The 18941-nt window shown below is 54.3% G+C and overlaps 1 protein-coding gene across 1 annotated transcript in view; it reads left to right on the top strand.

Annotated features, from left to right (window-relative positions):
- The window catches only part of LOC122371623 (zinc finger SWIM domain-containing protein 4-like), a 64909-nt gene that overhangs the window by 14464 nt on the left and 31504 nt on the right, over positions 1-18941 (top strand). The window lies entirely within an intron of this gene.

Genomic DNA, 18941 nt, shown 5'->3' with positions numbered 1-18941 from the left:
ATTTTTCCGAAGTTCGCGGATAAATATTTGAAATTCGAATTTCGACAAGTTTTTGTGGCGCATATAAGTATGGACGAGACCAAGCTATCGCATTATCCGTGGAAGGCTTGAATCAACCGTGAGAATTCGACACCGAATTTCCACATGCATTTTCCATTATCACAGATTCGCAGTGTTGCGGATCAAGTTTTTGTCAAAGTCTGTCGCATCTTTGGTGGGTCGCTGTCGCAGCCAGCGACCGTCCGAGCAGCAGCTGCCTCTCGGTGCCAGATGGCCCGCACCCAGGTGCCTCTGACACCAAAGAAAGACCGCCCGGACCATAAATAAATGATTAAGATTGGATGTCGCCCGGGGGCAAAAAGCAGCGCTGGCGGCGAGCGCCCTCGGCCCTATCTCCTCGGCGTGGGAATCGGCGACAAACGGCTCGCCTGTCTGCGGACGCACCGCGCCGGGCCGACGGCCTGTACTGGCCAGTTTTTCCGGCCAGGAAGGCGGTGTTTACCCGACCCAAGCTGGCAGCACTGACGGCGCTGGCAAAAAGGTCAGCGCCGCGCCGCACGCAGCGGGCCGGCCGCCGCCCGGCGCCCCGGGCTCTGCGGGGCCCGCGGCGGTACCCGTGCCCCGGGGCAGCCCCGCGGCGGAGCGCCGTGGTGCTGGGGCGATAGCGGGCGGTCGGCGCCCCTGCCTGTCACGCCGGGCCAGCTGCGCCGCCTCCCAGCCGCCAGCACGGCCGGCCACGCCGCCACTGGAATGCCGCGCGTCATTGTATACGGCCGGCCGGCGCGGCTCCGGGGGCTGGGCCGCCGCCGTCTGGGCCATCTCTGAGCGGCCGCGCTGCACCGCCCTGCAGCCGCCGCCGCTGCCGCCGCCGCCGCCCACTGCACGACCGGCCGCCGGCGACAGCGGGTATGCCGTAGACGGCGGAACGGCGGCGCCGCGCCGCTCGTGTCGTCAGCCGTCAGACCGTCCGACTGTCAGACTGTCTCCGGCTCGAGTCATGCTCGTGCGGAGACCGCTCCGCCGGGATTGCCCAGCTCGGACCGGATAACGCACAGTGCAGCGGCGCCAGCGGCGGAGCGCTGCCTGAGAGCGTACCGGGGGCGGTCGCACTGGCTGCAGTGAGTGCGCGGCCTGCGCGCTCTCCCAGAACTGCCCACGCGCTGTGCGTGGTTGGACAGCGAGTGGGACGCAGCTGGGAACGGGGCCGCTCTCTCGACGGCAGCGGGTCCCGAGGACAGGATACGCACTGAATGTGCTGCACTCACCGGCCGTTTCACAGAACCCCCGGCAGTGGGCTCTCAGTCGGGTGACTGTCCGACAGCCGGGCTTTCCTCAGTTTGCGCCGACCATGAAAAATGCTCTCTTTGTTTCGGACCTTCGAAGGTTTGCTGACTTTTAACCTGCGGTAGCGTTATCCCACCACCTTAGCAGGCTCCTTGCTGGTGCGGTGGTTCCTTTATCTACCATCAGCGCACGACATGGGCGTTCGGTCAGACCGGGGTCTCGTCAGTCAGTTTCCTCGGCTGCTGCTGAACCCTGAAAATGGCTGGTGTTCCGCCTCGGGCCGATATTGATGCGGTATTATGATGCTGTAATGATACGACCCGCGGCTGGATCTAGGCATGTCCGTAATATCAGCAGTTCGTCGGCCGATCAGCAGGTGTAGTTAGGCAGCCCATAGATCCTAGATCCTCCTTCAGCTTTCATGCCGGTCTGTCCCGTGCGGTATGGATCTGCGGTACTGATACCCCGAATAAGCTGCCCAAGATAGGGCAGTAGCCGGGAGCGGGACCGCGAGGACTTGGGACTGGTCGGGGCACATTCTTACGTCTAATGAGACTGGAGGGGAGCTATGCTAGAACTGAGCCGCCGAGCCGCTGAGCCGCCGAGCCGCCGAGCCGCTGAGCCGCTGAGCCTGCCGTGTAGTGCCGAGTCCATTACTCGGCCGACCGCTGGGACCGGCACGGCCGCGCGCCGGTCGGCCGACCGTGCCGTCGCGCGTGGCCACGACCGTGGCGGCGTGCTTCACGATCGGGCAGCGCCGCGCACGACCGGCGCGGCCACGACCCACGAACGAGCGTGCCGTGTGCCGACCCGCCCGCGGGACTGGAACTGCCGCTCGCCCAGTCACTGTCGACTCCCACTGGGGCTAGATGTGGCTGGGCCATGGCACTTACATTTTATGATAAAGAATGGCAGGTCCCGCTGTATGGCGAAGTAATAAGAGTTCAGTGTTCACCAAGAATAGTTCGGCGAGAGGAAAAGCGCTGCGCTATTTCTCCCTGACATTTGGGACAAGTTTCTTTACGTACGACTCACACGAGCGGGCCCTTTCTTTTCCCCATTGGCACCTATCGTAAGGAAACACCTGCAGTCTTTTTGGAGTCTTTTTAGCGACCACTTCATTGCACCATGAAGCTCGCCTTTGAGTTGCTAGTGCAGCCCTCATCCGCCCTCATCTCCCCTCTCCCTGGCTGTCTCGCGTAGCCTTCACCTTTTCCCCGCCCCCGACCCGCGCAGCACCCACATTCCCTCACCCCGGCTCCCTCGCGCAGCTCGCAACCCTTTCTCCTCCCTCCATCAGACCTTGCCCCTCCAGTCTCCATCACCCCTCAGGCGCCCGGCGTCTGCGCTTGCGGCTCCTCTCAACTCACCTCCAGTCACCTGCGGCGCGCTGCCCATGCTTTGTTATGCTAAGACCTCTTTTGTTCAAAACATTTGTCAGCCGCCGGGACAAAGCCGCGCGGCGAACGGCGCCGGCCGGCGGCCAGGCGTTTTGTTATAGCCGCTGTTTGTCAGAGTCCAGATACCGGCCGTCTGAGGTGGCGGAGGCACGCTGCTCAGCCGAGGGTGCGCCACCAACGCCGCCGCTGCCGCCGGTCACGCGCCGTTTTTGCCACGGCACGAGGCTGGTTCGCCGCGGAATTTATCACAAGGTAATTGTAGTCGTCAATGCCATGGGTGTACTTTACATTTTGCCGGTGGTCGTAAATAAGACCTGTCTAGGGTGCGTCGGTGCCGGTGGATCCAAGGGAGAGACGGTCAAGGTCGCCTGCACTGGATGGAGGCTTTGTTCGCGGATCACGGCCGGTGTGTGTGCTGTGGGCAGTGGCGAGCCGTGAGGGTCCTCCCCGCCGTCCGGCCGCCGCTCAACACTCGCAGGAATGCGTCTGCACCGCGCGGGGCCGGCCGGTGAGACTCCAGACCTCGGCTAGCCGCAGACACCCAGACGGACGTACCGGGGCCGGTCCTGACGACCGCAGCGGGGGCGGTGCGGCGTGCTCGCTGCAGCCGTACGGCAAAAATCGCCTCGGCGTGCCGCTGCAGGACGCCTGTGCCGGCCGACCCAAGCGCGCAGCGTGCGACGGACTGATCAGGAGATCGGTGGCAGAGGTTTTTACCGGGTGGCGGCATAGTCCTGTTTGTCACAACTGCGTGGAAGCTGAGACCTGTTTGACTCAACTGCGTGGAAGCTGAGTCCTGTTTATCCCAACTGCTTGGAAACTGAGTCATGTTCATCCCAACTGCTGCCAAAAGAGTCCAGTTGCAATTGTCGCGAGAACAAATTTATGCCTATTTTTCGTAGGGTCACATTTGTCCCAACTGCCGCCAAGGCGGTGTCCCGTTTGTTGAAGCTGTCGCTAAGACAAGGAATCGTATTCAATGAAGGGACGCATTTGTCGTGACGGTCACCACGACAGTTCTGTTTGTCTGAATTGTCGCCATGACAGACTACTGTTTGTTGTAGCTATCTCGTGAGCGCAGCCGGAGTCTTTTTGTCGCGACTGCTGCTGCGACACTGGAACCAGTGCTCTTTGAGAGGATCTTTTAAAATATCTGAGCATTGATCGACACTGCAAGAAGAGCACTGGAATCACAAACATTTCTTCCTGTAAGATCTTCCCATAGTTATTCAGCCAATTATATATTATTTTACTCGTTCAGACAGGTCATCTGTTAGCTTAACTTCAAAGCCTCTGTTGTCCTTCCTTTTTTGTGGGGACCCCGGACCCTTACATGATTAACGTGAGATATTGATTAAAGTTCGTTGGTTAATACACTGGCAATGTTGGGCGGATAACTGATGGGGTTTACATTGCACCTATCAACCTGACGTGGACAGATAGGTATGACCTGCCTGTCAGTCACCTTACTGATTATCCTCGTGTTTTAGCACTTGTTTCCGATGCTGTAACACATCATGGCCGTATCATGTCGGCAGGCAATCACATCGATGTTGCATGGGACCATTTCTGTACACTCTTTAAGTAACCAAACGCGGCCCGCTTATGGGCGACTTCCCTCCCGTTCAACTGTATATAAACGCCTATAAACTGTGACGATACACACACGTTCGTATGTAACGGCTTCCGAGTGGATCGCTCATTCATGCTCCGTCTCGGAACCGGCCCCATTAGTGATACGATTTCCTCGCACTGCGGGCCGGCGTGCGGTTCGCTGGAACCATTCATGTCACTGGTAATTTGCAGCCGTTTATTACGACTTCCGATAACCCCATCCTGTCTTTAACAACGGACCAGCGGCGGCCATGGACGTGGCAATGAAAACGAATCTAATTTGATGAATCTCTTTCACCCGGCCTCATTATCTCATGAACTCCATTTGCGGCTGCAGTCTGACGGTTCTTCCCAGTGCTGCGCCGTATACTGCATGGGGAGAACCCACACCGGCAACCTGCGAAGGAACAGCCTACGGGCCTCCACTGCATAGTTCAACCTCCAAACAGTCAACATGCAACGAGCCAGCTTATGACAGCGAAGGTCTTATCGGCCCTGAGTGTAACATTCGCATGAGATTAAAATTATGAGCTCTCAGGAAACTTGCTGTAAATGCTGTGATTTTTAATTCACATCGTCAACAGTAAACCAAAGCCTTCAAATTATATTTTTATGGTCTTGCAGAAACGTCTGTCTAAGCATTCGTACCAAACTCCCATCGCCCACTAATCCATCACATGACTAGCTGAGCAATTTCCCCGTCGTTCAATCTCCTCGATTTGCGTTGCTACGCGGCTGGTTTCCGCATCTGTCCATGGCCCGGGGTCGGCTGTGTTTGGAGCCGTATAGTCGGCGCCATAAGCTGGACATTCCTGCCGCAGCTCGGTGCCGCGTGGGTCGCATGCGGCGGTCGTCAGTTCCGTTACCCCGCGGCCGCCACGAGCCTGCCTACCCGCTCCGTGGATTACTGTCCGGTGCGATCATTGTCCATGGGCATTTGACCGCTATCTGTCGGTGCAACCGGTGCTGCCAGTGGCTCTGTTCGAAACGCGAACCGGCTCTTCACGGCAAACATGCAATATTTCTCACTACTATTTACTTCCCCTCAAATATCATCATGGCTCGTTCGTTCTTACCATTTATTGTTGGACCAGAATATCACCAACGCCACTGGCTTTAGGCTCTTATCAGTCCCTCTTTCTTGTCTGTGTTCCCTTGATTGCCTATAGCATGGTGGCGTCGGAGGAACTGATTACCTCCTCCTCCCCTTCTACTCAAACCGTACCCGCATATGCATACCGCACTGACCGCCCGAACAGGGGCCGGTCGGGAAACAAAGCGTCGGTCGGGAGGCCGCCTCTAATTACCTGCGGCGCGCCGTGATAAAATCTGGAATAACGATCGGTCGGTACGGCGCGGTATCGTACGGTGCTTGGCGCCCGGTACCGGTGGCTCGGCCGGCCGCCCTAAAGGTATTGGTCGGCGGTGGGGTGCCTAATGCCTGATGTTTGTCTCTCCTGCCTGCCTACCGCCGAACTTTGCTCTATTCAGCGGACGCTGCCTGATGCCTGGATGTCTACCCGGACTGCTTGGTCAAGTGGTCAGTGTTCTTCTGTCTGTGCTATAGGTTCGGCCGTTGCTGCCGCCTACCCAATCCGTGCTATACCGGTCATCGATAATTCGAGAACCTGCCGTCCGCCACTAGCCGGCTTGCCAAGCAGAGGCGGCACTCCCTGCGGGTTCGATTATGTGAGCTCGCTATGAATGCAGCGGCATGTCGGCGGCACTGGGGGCGGGCGAGGGCGTCCGACGCCGGGCTGCGGGTCGTGATGGCTCGCAGACGGGGACCAGCCAGAGGTCAAACGGCGGTCGACGGTCGAGTGAGGTATTTCAGAGCGGACCCTGATGTGTAGGAAGGTGATACCGGGCCACCTCGCGGGTCTGCGGGTGCGGAGGTGTGCTGTTGCGCTGTGGAGCTGATAGGGTTCTGCATGAACCTGGGTCAGAGGTCGGCTCGGTTCGTCAGTCCCCCGGGTATGCCCTGCTCTGGTGGTCCTCCTCAATTTTAGTCGCGGCGGCGGCAGGTCGGATTCAGAGCGGTGTCAGGTTCGGACGGTGACTGACAGTGAAGGTCTCAGCGCGTCGAACATGCTGGCTGTGACGACGATGGCCAATATGTCAGGCTATGACTTAGAATGAAGAAAGTCTACCCATTTGCTATTCATTCGGAATCTGCGCACATATATTAGATTTGTATGGTCATGGTACCCACCTAGGCTGGCACTGATATGAATTAGTAACATTTAACCGATTTAGCAAATTTGGTAAGAGTTTGAGGTTTCAATAGCAAACCAATCACTTCACAGCTAGAGCTACCAATACAAGGCAGGAGGTTCATTGGAAACGAACAACCCCATTTAGCAGCTGTGCTCTGCGACTTCTGAATGCATGGGAGTAAAAATACTATACCAGTCGACAATCTGTATTCTGTCCTAAATCTATCTGCACAGCGTGTCCTTGATCACTGTCGACATAATTAAACACATAAATTAATTCAAGCCCATTCCAGTTTCGTTCCCGAGCTAAGGTGTCTGGAAATAACCGTCACCTGGGATCAACTCTGTTGAAATAAATCATTATTTGTTTTCGCCCAGGCCTGCTAGCTTTGGGCACTGGGAATTGGGAACTGAGCATCAAATGATTCAGGGAAGAGATATAAGAAATCGTTTCAAACACATAACAGTATCCCGTATGTTTTGAGTTGTTGTATAGGCCGTCAAGAGAGGAGAGAGTGCAACAACAGGATGGCCTCACTCATCTGTTACATTTGGAAGAGGATGAGAGGAGAGGCATGCCCGTGTGACCCCACGGTCACTCACCTACCGGGGGACTCCCCCTGGCCAAATGTCAGCCGCCCGCGGGTCACTCAGAGTTCTATTGAAGGTCAGCCGTTGACACCGGGCTGATGCGAACAGATAAGGGGTGAACGTAGTCATGATGTTTAATCCAATCCTGTATGTTTAGCTACATGTGCAGCGCACTCAGTGTAACGTGTACCCAGCTAGCTGTGAAGGTACACAGCTTCACACTCTTCCATTACCGACATGGTAGCGTCGATCGGGATATTGACTCCGCCGTCATATATTCGATATATTTATTCACCCAGCTGCTGGCTCCCATATTTCAATCTCATCTGCCCCCTTCCCGTTCGGCGATACTCATATCCAACACTTGCTCGCCGTTCCCATAGCGCATTTGGCACACTGATGTGCCATAATCCCCCTCGGGCGAGGGGACACCGGCTGCAGCGATACCACTGCAGTGGCGGGGTCATTGCACTGCCCCCTCCCCCTTCTCCCCTCCGCTTTATCAGGCACGGCTGGTCGCCTGCGGGGGGGGGGAGACGGCGTCCGATCAAAGCGGGCTCAGGGCTCAGCCGGCCCCAAGCCTACAGTCAGACGGAGAGCTCAGGCGGATGGAGCTTCTGCAGCTCACCCAGTCCCCACCCCCTCGTCCCCTCGTCTGCGGTGTCAGCTGGACGGTCACGTGATGTCGGCCGGCCGGCTGACCCGCCTGCGTCGAATCGATGGGCGGTGATGTCATCACCATCGACGCCGGCGAGCGAGGGAGAGCGCTGCCTGCACGCGGCGCCGTCGGAATCGATGCCGGTCTGTCCGCCGGGAGGAGCGGCGCCGGGCCGAACCGCCGCCGCCGACGGTGCAGGAAGGAACTTCGGGCACGGAAGGAAGGAAGGAGCGACGCGAGGGGGGCACAGCTCACTGCAGGGGCGGGGAAGGGGGCGCGGTTCACTGCACTGACGATGGAGGGGCCAAGTGGGCGGCTCACTGCACAGTGGATGGAGGGGACGAAGGGGGCGCGGCTTAGACAGCACAAGCAGTCGTGGCGCAGCTGAGAATGACCTCAGAAGTTAGGGTTCCTCGGACTTACCGTGTAACTCTGTGGGGACGCGGCCCATTGCAATAGACCGGGCGAACTCTGATGACCCGTTATCGTTGAAGAATCAGGCGTTGCTAGACGTCTGACGCATGCCTGACTCGCCACAGATGGTGGAAGCTGCTGTGTGGTAATCGACTTGCCAGAGTCAGGACTGCTGGACCTCGTGTCAGTATTCCTCGTAGGCCATGACCCCGACAGTTCACCCTAGGTGCTCTGAGACCGACGACACCAATACGGAGCCTTGAACCCTGAGAAGAGTAAACAATAACAGCCTGTTGGTAACAGTCAACTTGGTCTGCAGCTGCAGATCCTCGCATGTGGAGTCACGGGACAGGCGCTGAAACTCGCTGGGATCTGTTCAGTCCAGAGGTCATGAGGACCTGAGAGGTCATAAAGACGTGCCCTGAGGTCACGGGACATGTCCAGGGGGCACCAGGGCATGTCCAGAGGTCACAGACCAGCAGGGAGGTCACGGGATCTGGCCGGAGGTCACGGGATCTGGCAGGAGGTCACGGGATCTGGCCGGAGGTCACAGAGGGTCTGTACGGGGTCACAGGGGTCTGTCCCGAGACTGGCGCTCAGAACAGGAGATGAGGGGTCGGCGGGTTGAGATGGCGGCCACCGCAGGTCGCAGGGCCCGCCGGAATGGCGGGCTACAGAGGCCAATGTATGCAGAGAGCTCTGGGAAGCGGAGTGTCCATGAAAGCAGAGAGGATTTGGTGGAAGTTTTGGTAAGGCTGGTCCAGGGACCTCCTCTGGTTGGACGTTTAGTAGCGGACTGGGCGAAACTGTCTGCTTATAAACTTGCCTCTTCCATACATGCTGCTCCATGGGAGAAAGAAAGATCCAGATTTAGGGCGCATGCTCCATTTGAATCGGTTCAAACTTCCGTGTTGGCCATGCATCACGGCAAGACGACCGCTCAAACGTCTCCCACAATGCGGGGAACGGGAGGGGCGAGCTCAGTAGCTCGCAGTGTGAAGTGACCCAGCCGTCATAACTCAGCGCCGCCTTTGTGCGGTCACCAGTGCTGGCTCATGCCGGCGCCGGCGGCGGGCGGCTGGCACGCATAGCGCGTCCCGTGGTGAGCTGGCACCACGCACGGCCCGCTATTGATCGAGTCCGAACGGCCGGCCCGCGCCGGGACCCGGCCTGGAATTGGACGGGGAATCACGACGGTGTCCAAACGGGACCCGGAGCTGGGCGGTGTGTGGTCGGGTGGGCTATCGGTCACGCAGGTATCGGTGATGGGGTGACCTGGGGTCATGACTGATGGGGTCGGTGTGCAATAGATGTCGGAATTAGACGGGTCTTGGAACCAGCTATCAGGCTTTGTGAATAATCGCGAAGTAATGTGGTGTGGCGTTCGCTGTTCTTTTTTAAGATAATTTGTTGGTGGTAATGTTTTTTATATTGGTTGAAACTATGCCTGAGGAATGGACGCTACATGAACAATGAACATCCCTTATGCATGCCGTGCTAGGCGAAACGTGACCCGTACAGCGCACACGTCTTACAACTATGGTAATGTAGGTGATTTGAAGCATTCGTGACAGCATTTATGGGCGGCGAATCACTCCCAAAATTAAAGATACCTAAAAATATACTTGTTATTTTTCATTTGTTTGCGTCTATGACTTAGAAGCGAGGTATGATAATGCTAGTGCTTCAGTGACTGGTGAATGGTGATTGCATGATTTTGCTGATGCGACTTTGATCCGTACTTACCTCCTCTATTTTAACCCGCGCCCCACTGGGGGGGGGGGGGGGCTATTTATAGCCCCCCTCCCGTTTTTCTGCAATAACTTCCAAACCGCTTGACGGATCGACGCCAAACTTACAGTACCTTTGGCTGCATCAATTTGACACCTTGTGTCAAAATTTGAACTTCGTAGCTACCATAGGTCGGCCGGAAATGACGTCAGAGTGACGTCATGTTCGGCCTATTTCGACGCAAAACATTGAACCACGGCAATCGCTCCCAAGAGCTCAGTTTTTAAGCTAGATCCAATTTCTTTGCATGAAAGGACTCAAAATTGACCGCGCTATCAAACTGCTATCTCGAATTTTCAAAATTTTGAAAATTTCGAAAATTTGATATAATAATATTCAAAATATGTATTTTTATATTTTTTTCAAAAAGTTTTTGACTTTTCGAAAAAAACCGGAATATATGCGACAGAACGGTTGATTATGAAACTCTAGCAAGTTTTAGCTAAATATCTTCAAAAATGGCCAAGTTATACGCATTATTGCAAAAAATTCACAATTATTAATTTTTCAAATCAATTTTTTAGTACGTATTTGACATCGTACACCAATATAAATGGCACCATCGTGTTCCTGAGCTCAAACTGCATCCAATAGACACCTTTTTTGTTGAAAAATTTTAACTTCAAAATTTGACCTTTTTGACCTGAAAGTGACCTGACCTAAGCTAAATTCGACTCAAAATGACCTCGAATGACACAGACGACATCAAATTCGAAATCTATGGCCTAAATGGACCATAAAACATGTGTCACGTGACCGACGCATGATAAAATATTTTCGTGACCTGTGATGACCTGACCTTGACCTGAAAATCAAAGTAAAAGCTTGGTACCCTCAGGGTATCTAGAGCATCTGTTTAAGAGTGTGTGTACCAAAAATGAGCCTGATCTGACTTGTAAGACGGCGGCCAGAGCCCAAATTGTGAACAAGCCAAAATGCTAATAATTTTTACTTTGACCTGACCTGTGACGTCATCGGTGACCTCGAGGTCAATGAAATTAGGTTTCGCTCGACAGTTTTTCCGGGACTATCAGACGCCGTTTGAATTTTGACGATCGGCCCAGTAGTTTCGGAGTTAGGAGGGGGGCTATGAATAGCCCCCCCCCCCCCCAGTAGGGCGTGTTATACACAGACCCCAGTGGGGCGCGGGTTAAGCCACAAGGGCTGGCGTTCCTCTTGGTGTTTCGTTTCATTTACATTATTAGAGACGCCTTTTTGAATGCCGAACTGCTACTATTTACAGCTTGTCTGAGTGCATTATTTAGCTTGGAAATGGAATGTTATTACAATTATTATATTTATTGACTGGATGCTGATGAAAGCCGCCGGCTTTTGGACTGCAATCAATGCCTGCTGATTCTTAGGCTGCTGTGAATCATGAACGCATCACAAAAAATATTTGCCGTCGACTTGTGCTGTGACTAGTCTTGTCTCCAGTCTCGGTGCAGCAGAATGTTGCGCTCGCGGCTTATATATTTATTTCTTATTTTCATTAATACTATTGAAACATTAGCCTGTTTTACTGGCGAAAAGTCTCGCCGCTCGCGGAAGCCTGTCTGACGTGGCCGGCGATTCTAGGAGTGTCGGTCGGCGATCTCCGGATTAGGGAGCTCAGCGCTGACCGTATCGTCGGCACGGCTGAGGAGCGGCGGCCGCGCCGTGGCATTTATTGGGGTGGCCGCGGTTCGGCCAAGGCACGCTCGGGGTGCGAGCAGTGGCGGCCCGGCAACCGTCAGGGCCGACACCTGGAGCTGGTAAACGGTCCGGCATCCGAGGTATTTTAACGGACACATTCCACGGGCGCAGATAAAGAGAGAAGTGAGAGGAAGTGAAGAAATGGGATAGCCGGGCAAGTCTGGGCTTCAGACCCGCGTCCAGCGATGGTTTTACTGTGAAAGCTTTATGTATCTTTTAATTAATCATTAGAAGCAGGGTCTGAATGGAATGTACAAATTAGTGACTATATATCTTCCGAGCAGGTGTGCTCTCAATTTCATAAAGTTTGGCTGCATTCTCGTGAAATCGCCAGCGTGGACCTGGGAGTCGGACAATCGAACCGAAGGTCATGGATTCGAGCCGTTGCGTTTGAAATCAGCTATGTCTCTCCCGACAGCTGGGGTCGCTCTCTATACAGCAGCCGTGCCTGGCTGTTCTCGCTTCAGAAGCCGAGCGACTGCATTCGCCGGCGATATTCGGCATGCGAGGTGGCATTCTGGGCTTTGTTGTCGCGTGGGAGCGGCCGGCGTCCGGCGCGGCAGCCACCGCGGCCGGCAGCGCCCCCAGCAATCGTGCTCCATGTCCGCGCCGTCCGTATTTCCCACGCGCTGCATTAAATTCCCACGAGGCGGCTAAAATTCTCATGAACAGCTGACAGCCGGCCGGTGGGATTCGCGGGCGGGCCGGCCGGCGCGGCTTTGGCCGCTCCCAAAGCCAGAGCCGTCCGTCGCGGGGCGGCGGCGGCCGCGCGTCGCCAGCCGGCGGCAGGGAGGGGAAGGGGGAGGGGAGGGGCGCCGGCTGGGACAGGTTGCCGGCCGGTGACTAGGCCGCGCCGGCCAGCTGGGACGCTGCGCCGCCGCCTCGCCGACCTGCCCCGGGTCGGCGGGTGAGCGGCCCGCCTCTGACCCGCGGCCACCCCCACAATTACCATTGCTCATTACTCTGCCTGTTTTTGTTCGCCGTAATGGAAGCGAGGCGCCGCCGGCCGCCAGTCAGCGGCCGGCCCGCCGGCGGATGAGGCCGGCATCCGGCGGAATCTGGACGATCCATCGGCCGCCGTCCGGCTCCCCACGGCGGCGCCGAGCACGCAGTGGAATATACATGACCGGGGTCCGGCGGCACGGTCCTGAGTCCTAATCGCTCTTACAGAACGCATCGGCGACTTTGGTGTTGGCTGGTCCAGGCTGGTCGTGACCGCACTTACAGAACGCAGCGGCGACTGTGGTCTGTGCTGAACTGTGGCGAACAGTGGATGGTCGAGTGCGTGTGGTTACTTGTTGGATGCAGACTTGTGCCAAGGTCCCAAAAAGATCCGAGATCCAGGGTTCGCAGAGTCCAAGGTCTGGGACCTTGATGGATCCTGGACCTTGCATTGTCATTTTTGTCGTGAGACCTTGGAAACCCAGGACCTTAAAACATCCATATGCCGCGAGACCTTGGAATCCCAGGACCTTAAAACATCCATATGCCGCGAGACCTTGGAATCCCAGGACCTCAACATTTGCATACGTCGCGAGACCTTGGAATCCCAGGACCTCAACATTTGCATATGCCGTGAGACCTTGGAATCCCAGGACATCAACATTTCATGTGACATGAGACCTTAGAAACCCAGGACCTCAACATTTCATATGCCATAAAACCATGGAAACCCAGGGGTTAGGACCTCAAAATTTTGGTATGCTGCAAGACCCTGCAGAATGCCTAATGCCGAGAGGACCGAAGCAGGGAGGCGCCGTCTGCTCTACAGCATCGCCCAGTTATACAATCGCCTGCCCCATGATTTTAGGAGCCTCTCTATGGGAAGTTTTAAACGCTCTGTTTCCGAGTGGTTTTTACGTATTTAGGGATGAGTGAATGGTTCGATATGTTTGCTGAGTGCTGTGATTTGGGTGCATTTTAACTCGTTTTCCCCTTTTAACTCAGACGCGACACTCAGAATAGCCATTTTAATATGGAGAGTGTTTTAATTGTCAATACAATACAATACCTTCAGTACCAGTTTTATTATTTGTCATGGGATCTTAGGAGAACGGTCTGGACCTACACCACCATTTTGTTGAGGGACCTCAAGAATCCTGGAAGCTGGACCATGAGGTTTATGTTGCACATGGGCCACTAAGGACCCTGCACTAGGTTTTGTCTGTAAGCACTTCAATAAATATCTATGGTTGAGCGACCAGCTGCAAGGGGCTAGATAGCTACACGAAGAGAAAACGAACCAGACTGTGTAGACATATATAGAGCAAAATCATTGCCATGGTTGTGAGGCAGAACTGGAACAAGAGACCTGGTAGCTTTTTACATTATCAATGTTATGGATTATGAAACTGTCAAACAGTGGACAGTGGTGGTTTGGAAAGTTCTTTTCTAATCTCACCTCACATATTTTCTGGGTTGTGATATGCCGGGCTTGAAGCTACTTGGAAGCTACCCACTGACCAAGTAAGTGTCAAACTTATTTGTTTTGCAATTCATCAAATCACCATTGAGCAATGAGCAATATAAGCAATCATTCCATGACAGTTCAACTTTTTCGTTTAGCAGGTTTTCGTCGGACAATTTTTCGTCTGCAGATTTTCGTCCGCAGACTTTCGTCTATGCATTTGTTCGTCTGTGCATTTTTAAGTCCGCGCATTATTTTCATAAGGACATTTTCCGCCTCGTCCAGACGAAAAAATGCCGGACAGAAAAATACTCAGACGAAAAATGCACCAAATTAATTCGAACAGACGAAAAAATGCAAGACGAAAAAGTCAGACGAAAAAGTCAGACGAAAATCTGCCGACGAATAACCGGCTGACGAAAAAATTGTCAGATGGAATTTTGTTCAGAGCCTTCAATCTAATCTGAATGAACAGTAAGTAAGGTTTGCGCTCGCTGATACTCTAATTCTATTGGCTTAGTCGATCAGTTTTTCTGTGAGCGCTCGCGCAAACAAGACTTAGAACATATTTTACTTTTTATCCTAGGTATTATGTAACTGAACGTGCAGAAAATCGAAAGCATATACCTATCCAATCCAGCACTAACACTTTCAAGAACCGGCTTGACCAATTCATGGCGCAAACGGCTATACCCTAGATCCAATCAGTCCAGTATACCTACCTTATACCTGACGTGGGCACCGAATAGACACCCAGTCTACATCAGCCCATCCGATTAAACCTAAACCTAATTCAATTTTTCCATTTCTATGAAGCCTGTAGGTTTTATTTGTTTTTTTTATATTGCCTGAAAGAATACTTGAATGTCTGTCTTCAATAACTGTAAGGTGCTATCCTACATTCCTACTGATAAGGTAAGATTGAATTGAAAGGGACATGACAATACAAATTGCAAGGTACCTATTACCTACCTATATTTTTTACGAATTTGTCAGGTTAAAGAAGGAGAGATTGATATTATGATTCATTTTTAACTTGTGTTGAAGCTCCCCCTACCTATGTTGGTTAACGATAAAACCACCACAGTCCACAGGTTTGCGTAGGTTCTGCCCCTTTAAATGTTGCTGGGCATCCATTGGCAGAATATTTAGAAGTAAGTCTGCTCATCAGAATGTTAGTTTGTTTAAGTTCTTGTTGTGGGACCCTGAATACTTTGGATCCTGAGATGTATTCTTGCCGTGGGACCTTGAGGACTGTGGACCCTGAACTCTGAAGTGTGTACTTGTCATGGGACCTTGGGGACTGTGGATCCTGAAATTCACACTTGTCGTGGGACCCTAGGGACTGTGGATCCTGCAATGCATTCTTGTCGTGGGACCTTGGGGACTGTTGATCCTGCAATGCATTCTTGTCGTGGGACCTTGGGGACTGTGGACCCTGCAAAGTATACTTGCTATGGGACCTTGGAAACCTTGGATTCTAGAAATTGAATTTGCCGTGGGACCTTGGAAACCTTGGATTCTAGAAATTGAATTTGCCGTGGGACCTTGGAAACCTTGATTCTAGAAATTGAATTTGCCGTGGGACCTTGGAAACCTTGGATTCTAGAAATTGAATTTGCCGTTGGACCTTGGAAACCTTGGATTCTAAAAATTGAATTTGCCGTGGGACCTTGAGGATCCTGGATCTTGATTTTTGGTCCCGGCACAAGTCTGGTTGGATGCACAAGGCCAGGCCTGGCTCTTAGTAAACGGTGCATCCGGTCAAAAGTGATGTGCCGTATTCACCGTATCATTTTGCCGTATCTTCCTGTCGTGGGATCGGGACTCGGGAGTCATCACCGTACGGCGGTCGGCGACTTCCGCGTGACTCAGAACTACCCCACCTTTACTCACTGACTCAGTGAATTTCTCCATAGTCGTAATCAGTCTCCGGGTATGTACCACAGTCGATTTTTCGCCCGTGGTTGCGGTAGTTGGTATTCAACAGCACGTGGCTTCAGTACCGAGTAGCGTGGCAGTTTTCACTCTTCGGCGTCGGCTATTATTTTTGCCGCTAGGCCATGACAGAGCTGTGACTCTTACTGCTGGGTTTTCCCTCAGTGTCCCTCATTGCGTTTTCGAGTCTGGGTGGTGACTCAATCCAAGAGTCAATCTACCTTAAGACCGCTGCAGGTATGGTTTGACTCAACGTGAGTCAAGTGATGAGTGAGTAAACGCGGCCTTCCGAACACACCGGTATGCCCCGGCCCGCGGCAGATACCGACGTGTTTCAGGGACGGGCTGAGTCAGAGATACCTATCTTGTCACTTCAGTGCCGAGCCGTGGCGTCACCCCGTCTCTCCCCCACCCCGCCCGCTCAGGCCCCCTGACCCCACCCACGACGTGAAGTCTGGCCCCGCCTGCTGATCTGTTTGGCTTGATTGTCGACCGGTAAGCCATCTGTGGAGTACACAAGTGCGTCACGAGTATGATAGTGGACACACTCGAGCATTTGTTCCGCTGTTGGCTAACGTGATCAGGGTTCACTGCGAAACTCCGATATGTCGTTATACTTTACCGATTTTCCTTCCATACTATCTCTGAAGTATGGTTAAAAATAAACTGCTGAGCAAATTGGAACAAAAGTGCCTGCATATTCCCATTCCGAGCGATCGTTCAAGCAGCCTGTCGTAAGGGGCTCGCTGCTCGAGCCTCAAGTTGCACCCTTTCTCTTGCAAGAGGGCGGCATCATGATGCCGCCCTCAGCCCGCAGCCCCGCTCCCCTCCCTCCCTCTCTCCCTCTCTCCCCCAGTTGCTGACTCGGTTGAGGCGCAGCTCCCCAGCTGAGGAGGAGCTGTGGCCGCCGCTCGCGGTGTAAAAAGCGGCCTCGCCAGTCGTTGCTCCCTAGCTCGTGGTGCCGGCTGAAGGGCGGCTGTGTGGTGCCGGTGGCTGGTGCAGCGGGTCTCTAGTGCTGCTGCCGCCAGACCGGTCGACACGGGAAGGTCATCCACCCACCACAGGGCGGTGGGAATGTGGGATGCTCTGTGCTCACGGATAGGGGTAGCGGGGACGCCTGGCGGTAATCAAATACTGCCTATATTTCGTACCTCTCGAGATGCACGTCAGTCCATGCCCGACTCTACTCTGACGTAGCGGTCGTGTTTTGTTGCTAGAGTTCATTGGGTCTAAAAAAGGCAAAACCCAGCAGCTCAATTTGGTGCTTGCGATTTTCGATAAGCCTACATTCTGGATTTTTGGGATATTTTCTCTGGGTTTCCTGGGGGCGCCTCCGGGTCGCTTACCCCACTAGGCAAGGACCGTAAGGGGCCCCAGACTACCAGTTTAGGTGTCGGCTCTGTCCCACGGCGGGGGCCCGATGGACAGACCCATCGACCGTCGCCAGCGTCCAGTGGCCGCCGGAGCGAGGCGCGGGCGATGTCTGATTGCGGCGGCGGATTACGACCCAGCGGGCCTCCGCCTATCTGATGCCGTACTGCCGCCGTGCCGGGCCGGCCGTGCAGCGGACACGACCGATCGCCGTGGCCTTTGTTTGACCGCACAAAAACGCCGTGATCTCCCGGCCGGCGCCTCGACAGCGCGGCCATTGGCCCCTGGGCTTTGTGAGAGCTGATTTGGAGTCGGGCACTCCGCTCAGAGCAGACCGGTCGTGGTATTTTCACTGTTTTGTGATTAGACGTGCGCTCATGTCAGTGGCTTAGAGAAGATTGTAATCGACGCATGCTGGTAGGGGTGATGTGATTTTGAGTCGTTCATTGAGTGTCAGACATTGGGTTGGGCGTGTGCCTATTCAGCGCTGGCTGTGAGCGGTCAGATTTGCTACTACGTTCATATTCTGGAAGTTTGATACACGGTTTACTTCAAATATTCGTCCCCGCGTTACTATCCGGGGTCAAACGCAGGTCGAGGCGGGCACGAAATCCCCACGGAGGTTCCCCGTCGAAGCCGACCCTCCCCGGCAGCAGGCAGCCCAGGTGGGCTCTGTTGCCGGGGGCGGGGCTCCGCGAGCACGTGTCATTACACGGACGACCTTGACCGCGGCCGTTCCCGTCAGCTGTGTTCCGCCCCTCCCCTCCCCGCACAACCTGGTCAATCAAAACAAACCCCCACTCTCACTGCCGTCTCGTACAACTGGCCGGTGCGCTTAGAGGCGATTCGCCACCGACTTGCGGGCGAATAACGGCCTTACGGCCGCCGAGACGTACTATATTGAGTCGGGCGCAGACGGCCGCCGAGTCGGGGCTGGCATCCGGGGGTTCGCTTCCGCCGGCATGTTTACACTGGGGTCCAAGTAGGACGGGAGATCGAACGAATATTCTCCCCTGCTGATGCTCGTGTTTCATCTTCCACCAGCACCTCTGAAACGTGCGACCCCCATGGACCCGCAGCTGAATAATGTGTGGGCTTTCTTGTTGCCCGTCGACAGCCGAGTCGTTGGTGGATGAGCTACAGTCACGACCCCGTGTTACGGCCCGCCCCACCCGGGTCTCGAAAATTTACACCCTTTTAAAACAGGACGATGTAGACAAACACTGCAGCGGTGTGCAGATCTCCCAGCCAAATGGAGGGGTGGTAAAGTCATTTGGGCCGGCTTTTTGCCTAAATTAGAAGGGAACATCCAAGGTTCGGGGCCGAGCGACCGCCCGACGGCCTTGGATCGGTTCAACGGCATCGTTACTAACCGAGCAGACATGCTGGGAAACCTTACTGGTGTTCAGGTTTTTCTATAGTTACAAATTACAATTGTAGAACAGTTGAGTGAATACAGGTGAAGTGAAGTGCCGCTTGGGCTGCATCAGTAATGTAGAAATGTCTCGTCTAAAAATTCCTAGACGGTACGATGGCTCGTCTAAAAATTCCTAGACGATACG

Source organism: Amphibalanus amphitrite, unplaced genomic scaffold (assembly GCF_019059575.1).
Source record: "Amphibalanus amphitrite isolate SeventyFive unplaced genomic scaffold, NRLGWU_Aamphi_draft 001264F_arrow, whole genome shotgun sequence".
NCBI classification, from domain to species: Eukaryota; Metazoa; Arthropoda; class Thecostraca; order Balanomorpha; family Balanidae; genus Amphibalanus; species Amphibalanus amphitrite.
This window is presented reverse-complemented; position numbering and strand designations above follow the sequence as displayed.